Source organism: Gadus morhua, chromosome 12 (assembly GCF_902167405.1).
Source record: "Gadus morhua chromosome 12, gadMor3.0, whole genome shotgun sequence".
Classification (NCBI taxonomy): domain Eukaryota; kingdom Metazoa; phylum Chordata; class Actinopteri; order Gadiformes; family Gadidae; genus Gadus; species Gadus morhua.
The window spans coordinates 29,737,742-29,745,241 of NC_044059.1; the positions used below are offsets into that span (position 1 = coordinate 29,737,742).

Sequence of the window (7,500 nt, forward strand, 5' to 3'; positions counted from 1 at the left end):
CACACACACACACACACACACACACACACACACACACACACACACACACACAAACACATAAAGCGGCACACACACACTGGGGGGCAGGCTTTGTGAGGGGATTGATGGAGATACCAGGGTTTCTCATGCAGTAAATAGCATGGACTTTGGCTCCCTGCCAAGAGACGAAACCTTGTCTGATTCTATTCCCCAACTCCCTCTCTCTCTCTCTCTCTCTCTCTCTCTCTCTCTCTTTCTCTCTCTCTCTCTCTCTCTCTCTCTCTCTCTCTCTCTCTCTCTCTCTCTCTCTCTCTCTCTCTCTCTCTCTCTCTCTCTCTCTCTCTCTCTCTCTCTCTCTCGCCCGCGCCACTTTCTCCATCAACCCGCCTCACACACTTATTTACCCTCATTCCTCTGTACACCCATTCCCCACCCCCCCACACACACACACACACACACACACACACACACACACACACACACACACACACACACACAGACACACACACAGACACACAAACAGATGGAGAAGCACACATACGCACAGCAGAACCCTTCCCCCATGTACCCCCACCCCCCCCCCCCCCCCCCCCCCCCCCCCCCCACATATGAGGAAATGTTAAGCATGTGCCTGGGCCAGTGGACCGAGACCCCCTGACCCCGCCATCCCCTGACCCCCCAAACACACACACACACACACACACACACACACACACACACACACACACACACACACACACACACACACACACACACACACACAGACGCCCCCCATCACTACCACAATCATTGACACTGATGTCTGCTGCTAATCTGCAGACCCAGACTGGGGATCCATCCACTCTGGGTCTATCTCTCTCTATCCCTCGCTCTCTCTCTCTTTGTCTCTTTCTTCTGTTATTCATCCGGGCTCTTCCTAAATCCTCTCTCTCTCACTCTTTCTCTCTCTCTCTCTCTCTCTCTCTCTCGCTCTCTCTGTGTCTCTGTGTCTCTCTCCCCTTTGTGTCTCTGTGTCTCTCTCCCCTTTGTCGTGGCGGCTGAGTGTGTCACTCGCCCGGCTTCATCCCGCATGCAGAGCGAGCGTGGAGGTGAGGCAGTCGATGGGTCTGTGTGGCTCGGGAAAGGTTAATGCTTCGGATGATTGTAAATTGTTTGGCTATTCCGAGGGGCTGTGAAAGGGATAACTCAACCATAAAATTTGATCGGCTTCAGAGGTCCGCAGACCCCCCCCCCCCCCCCCCGCCCTCACACCTCCCACCTCCTCCCACCTCCTCCTTGGCTTATCGTCAGGAGTGACATCATTCTAGCTGCTCAAAGGGCCGCGTAGTGGCTGGTTCGCCTGCACATGTTTAGCATCAGCCCCCCCCCCCCCCCCCCCCCGCCTAACTTCAAAGCATCTTTGAAGACCGAGCAGAGTGTTGGAGCCCCCGCTGGCTCCGTGGGCTAAGACCCAGGGCCATCCCGGGATGAGCCGGGTCCCCTCTTCCTCTCCGTCTCCGTCTGTTGATGGCTTTGGGGGCTCTTGTCATCATCAGGGATCTTCTAGTGACGTACAGCCCCTATAGGGCGGGGTCCTCCCTCTGTGAGCGGGGTCCCCTGTTCGCCTCGCTGTGATCGTCGCCGCGCGGCAGGGTGCGGCGAGACAGACTCGCTGGCAGGTTGGTGTCAACAAACGCGCCACAACATCAGATTCTACCCGACTGTCAGAATCCAGTGAAGCAGGAGCCTGAGGAACTGGTCCTGTGATGACACGATGTGTAATGTCAGCTTAAGCAGCAACACAGACCTCAATCCCAGAGTACAAACGTCTTACATCCAACATGCATTAGCAGACGGTAGACTATATGATAAAATGTTCATTTCATAACTTGATTCAGTAGAGTGGACGTCGTATCCAGGGAGATGAAACAGACAGAGTTGGGGAGTGATGGGGAGCCCGGTGTCTCTCTGCGGATAGACAGAAACACGTCCCAAGCTGTTGACTGAGCTGGATCCACCAGGGACGTGGTGAAACCATACGTGATCTTTCCTTGTCTCGGTAATAAATGTCATTTGACGGATGCTTATGTGTAACAGCGCTATGCGAGTGCAGACGTTCTTTGTATGGGGGGACCCAGTTGGACTCGAGCCCCAAACAATGCAGGTCTGCACACTGTGAGCACTGAACCAGGGCCTTGTGGGTATCAACCATATGCATGTGTTTCATACTGCATCGGCGAGTGAGACGAATGAGAGACATAAGCTAGAGGCTGTATTCCCAGGGCAGCAATCAAATGAACTCACGGAAACGATGTTCAGCTGACACTGACTAGTTTTAAAGAAAAGCTGAGGCCAACTGGGACTTTAATTGAAATGACAGCAATGACAATTAAATACAATCAAACCCATTTTTCAGCCAATATTACATTTCTGTGCATGGTCAAATAAAAACTACAGATTGATTCTCCCACATGCCATAGCCGAGTTTATAGGGTGCAAAAACACACACACACACCCGGACACACAGGCAGTCCAAGGCAAAGTGGACACATTATTTACACAATTAAACCCCAAGGCATGCGACTAGGCATGTACCAACCCCCCCCCCACACACATCAACACACACACATACACACAAGCACACACATACTACGCACACACACACACACACTCTCTCAATGTGTACAGAGATCAACTGCGGGCCGGTCAGATCCTCTGGAGCCTTTAAGTGCCACAACAAAAGAGTGGCGGAGCCACGACAATGGGAGGAGCCAAGAAAAATCTTGGAGGAAAAGGAAATTACCTCGAAGCGGCAAAAACTGTTCCTACTTAAGTGAAAATGTCATCCCCAACAGCACAGCACCACATACGAGTCTGTAAAATATAAAAATATATTGAGGATTTATCGAGCCCATCTCTGGACGGTTAATCATACGGCATATACATACCCGCCATATAGAGCTATATAATTGAAATATGAACGCTATAAAAGGAGACGAGACGTATGGGAGACGGAGAACGTGTGGAGTGAAGGTTTGTCTTTCATTACAGCCAGGCCTTTTAAGACAAGAGGAGGGGATGGTGGAAGTATAGAGGCAGAGGCAGAGATTACTGCGGGCCCGTCTCTCTTTGTCTCCCTCCCGTTCTTCATATTGCTTGCTTGGCTCGTTCTTCCTTGCTGCTGTTGTTGTTAGGATCAAGGAGTTCTACCTGTGCCCTTGCAGCTCTGTCTCTGTCCGTTTGGCCCCAGGATGATGATCCCATGAGCAGCTTGGCCGGCTGTACAGAGGGGCGTTCACCAGAACACGTCAATTAGGCCTGCGGTAATTGGTGAGCCACGAAGGGACAGGGCTGAGGTACCTGCCACGCATACCAAGAGCCTCACCTCTAATGAATGACTCCAAACAGACGCTGTATGCGTGTATGTGTGCGTGTGTGTTTGTCTGTGTGTGTGTGTGTGTGTGTGTATGTGTGCGTGTGTGTTTGTCTGTGTGTGTGTGTGTGTGTGTGTGTGTGTGTGTGTGGCAGTGTGTGTGTGTGTGTGTGGCAGTGTGGCACTTCGGTGCATCCATGTCAGGTACGATAAAGGTTGGATGTGTGATAGTCGTTTGGAGAACCTGGCATTTCAGTCTGAGATGTCATGTCATGTCACCTGACCTTGATGGGTCCATATATTACTCACACGCACACACACACACACACACACACACACACACACACACACACACACACACACACACACACACACACACACACACACACACACACACACACACTCGCACAAACAAACGTACACACACACTTGCAAGGATGCTTTTCAGTCTTCTCCCTTTGTCTATTTTGGGCTTTTTAAATGAGGCCATATTCTCTTTCTTCCACTCAATGTCCATCAATCCCATCATATCTCTCCCTCCGCCCGGTCTTGTAACCGCAGCCTGTCATATAATGTGTACACTCCTCAACTCCCTTCTTCTTTGTTACTCTGATATCTGATCTCTTCCCCCCTCTCTCTCTCTCTGCATCTCTCTCTCTCTCTCTCTCTCTCTCTCTCTCTCTCTCTCTCTCTCTCTCTCTCTCTCTCTCTCTCTCTCTCTCTCTCTCTCTCTCTCTCTCTCTCTCTCTCTCTCTCTCTCTCTGCTCCATCTTGACATCTGTACAGGGTTTCTGAGCCAGGCTATTCTTTTGTGTGTCCATACTTTCTTGACGCGTGTGTTTGGTGCTTCTTTGTGTTGCATGTACTGTATGTGTACGGGGTCAGAACAATGTGTGTCAGAACAATAGATAATGCAATAACTGTACTGCCATATTTATAGCATTCTAGGTGTATTGTGCATGTGTGTCTGGGTTTCAATACACAGTTTGTATCTGTTTGCATTCGTGAATATGTGCATTATATACTATACTGTCAATTTCACTGTCTGTTCAAACATTATTACATTCACAGCCATTGTGAGTCCATCTAGACTTGTATATGTAGTTGTGTGTGTGTGTAGAGGGGGGGATTGTATGTGCGTTTGTATGTGTAATGTGTGTGTGTGCGCTTTTTTGTCTTGAATGCCTGTTTGTCTTAAATCAGTACATCGGCATAAACTTGTGCGTTTGATAATGAATGTCTGTGCCTTTATCAACAGCTGCAGATGATATTCATATCAAGCATATTTATTTATGCATGTGTGTTCATGACTATACGTGCACTTTGTTTTTAGTTGGTTCATACATCATTACTCCCAGCTGTGTGTGTGTGTGTGTGTGTGTGTGTGTGTGTGTGTGTGTGTGTGTGTGTGTGTGTGTGTGTGTGTGTGTGTGTGTGTGTGTGTGCAATCTGTGTATCTGTCATACGGTCTTGCTGACTCAGCCAATCACACGGCATGTTACTGCTAGAGATAGCAGATGCACCTGCCAGCTTGCCTGTCCCAGTATTATACGTCGAAGATTGGTGTGTGTTTGTGTGTGTGTGTGTGTGTGTGTGTGTGTGTGGCTATGTATGTGGGTGTGTTTAGGCATGAGTGTGAGTGTGTTAGTGTGTCTGTGTGTGTCTGTGTGTGTCTGTGCATGCATCCAGCAAACACTGACACATATTACATGTGCTTCATTATAAAGATGAATGCCTCCACGACAGTTTCTCTGAAGTTGTAGTTTGTGTGTGTGTGTGTGTGTGTGTGTGTGTGTGTGTGTGTGTGTGTGTGTGTGTGTGTGTGTGTGTGTGTGTGTGTGTGTGTGTGTGTGTGTGTGTGTGTGTGTGTGTGCACGTGTGCACATGTTCATGTATCGTTTGTGGGTATTAAGTGTGTGTCTGTGTGTGTTGATGTGGGGCTGGCAGGGTGCATGTGTGTTTACTCTTTATTTGTTGGTATGTGTACTTTGTGTATTCATTTGTTTCCAAGAGTGTGTGTGCGTGTGTGTATGTGTGTGTGTGTGTGCACCTGTGTGTTTACGTGTGTGTTTTCGTGGGTAATTGCATCCCTATCTTGTCTTCCATCTTGTCTGTATCCAGGCAGCTTTAGTCGATAGAATCGAACCGTCGGCTGAACAAAGGGCCGGGCCGAGGGGGAGGCGGCCTCAGAGACGCTGCTCGGGTAAAACTGTTTGAACGCTAAGAGGACGTGCTAACCAGAGGAAGGAGGTGCTAACCAGAGGAATGAGGAGCTAACCAGAGGAAGGAGGAGCTAACCAGAGGAAGGAGGTGCTAACCAGAGGAAGGAGGAGCTAACCAGAGGAAGTAGGAGCTAACCAGAGGAAGGAGGAGCTAACCAGAGGAAGGAGGTGCTAACCAGAGGAAGGAGGTGCTAACCAGAGGAAGGAGGAGCTAACCAGAGGAAGGAGGAGCTAACCAGAGGAAGGAGGTGCTAACCAGAGGAAGGAGGTGCTAACCAGAGGAAGGAGGAGCTAACCAGAGGAAGGAGGAGCTAAGCAGAGGAAGGCGGTTGACTCAAGGAAACACAGGGGAGACACACTGTCCTTCAGTGTCTTCTGTTTACAAAACTAAAAGTTCTAAAGTGCGAGTGTTTCAAACGCGGCCCCCTGCTGCGTTCCTCATGCCTGGAGTCTCTGGGGTGTTTCTGAGACCATAGAACCGCTTCCCCTCCTCTGCTCTGAGTAAATACCAGGAGCGGCTCCGCAAGACTGGGGGAGATGAGTGGTGAGGGGGGCTGTGTGTGTGTGTGTGTGTGTGTGCATGTGTGTGTGTGTGTGTCTATGTCTATGCATGTGTGTGCGTCAATGCATTTGTGTGTGTCTGTGTTTGTCTGGGGGGGGAGTGCTCCGGGAGGGAGGGAGCAGTATTTCCGTGGCGGTATTTGCCTGCACGTGCAATCATTGGATCGCTCACACCTGTAGGTGTGTGTTTGTTTGCATGTGTGTGTGCTTCTGTGCTTGTGTGTCTGTGTGTGTGTGTGTGTGTGTGTGTGTGCTTGAGTGTGCGTGTGTGTATGTGTTTGCTTGTGTGTGTGTGCGTGTGTGTGTCTGCGTGTGTGTGTGTGTGTGTGTGTGTGTGTGTGTGTGTGTGTGTGTGTGTGTGTGTGTGTGTGTGTGTGTGTGTGTGTGTGTGTGTGTGTGTGTGTGTGTGAGGCTGATCCCGGCTGCTTCTCCCACTCACTGCTGCGGCTACAGGTTGAGGTGGTGTTGTGCGTCTTGGATGTCTTCACACACACACGCACGCGCACGCGCGCACACACAAACACACACACACACACACACACACACACACACACACACACACACACACACACACACACACACACACACACACACACACACAAATACAGTGACAACCACACAGAAAAACCGGGACACACATTCAGACACAGGGACACAAACATATTTGCTATTGGCCAGAAGAAACAGTTGTTCCAACCATGGTTTGAACAAGTAGCATGACACTAGGCTAGGGTATCCACATGGGCTGACCTCTGACGCAGACGCTAGATGTCTTCACTGCTGTTGTTCATAGAGAGGGCAGGCTGCACTAGATGTGCCTGCTGTCGTTGAGTTTGTCGATGTGAGGAGCGTTACTATCAGCCAAATCGTCTGTGATGATTCTTAAAGATTCTTAAACCATGCCAGATTTTGGCCAATGACCATGTGTGTGTATGTGTGTGTGCGTGTGTGCATGTGTGTGTGCGTGTGTATGTGTGTGTGCATGCGTGTATGTGTTTCGCTACAGATGCAGTGAAAATGAAGATGTAACAACTCGGAAAAGGACGATTATTGGAAATAGGAATGCAGTCCCCTGAGGAGATATCCAAAATCAAAATGAATCCTAACAGGCAGCGAAATCACCAAAGGGGTTTTATTGCAGGTAACGTCAAGTCAAGTCACACTATCACACTTGAAAGCAATCGCAGTTTACAATCTCAAATATTAAAGTCATACATTAGTCCTCTATATTATATACTCAGCACATCTTCTGAGTATATATCTTCAGAGTCAACTTCCTTGACTCTGCACTGATAACACTTTTGCTCAAACTTTTGAACAATTCCTTCAACCGTGCTTCTTGCACTTTCACCAGAGGGATCCTTTGTCTTCGGGGAGGCCGGGGAC

General features: G+C 49.3%; 1 protein-coding gene across 1 annotated transcript in view; it reads right to left on the reverse strand.

Annotated features, from left to right (window-relative positions):
* The window catches only part of LOC115555079 (tetraspanin-1-like), a 66,944-nt gene that overhangs the window by 18,904 nt on the left and 40,540 nt on the right, over positions 1–7,500 (reverse strand). The gene's annotated exons all lie outside the window — the stretch shown is intronic.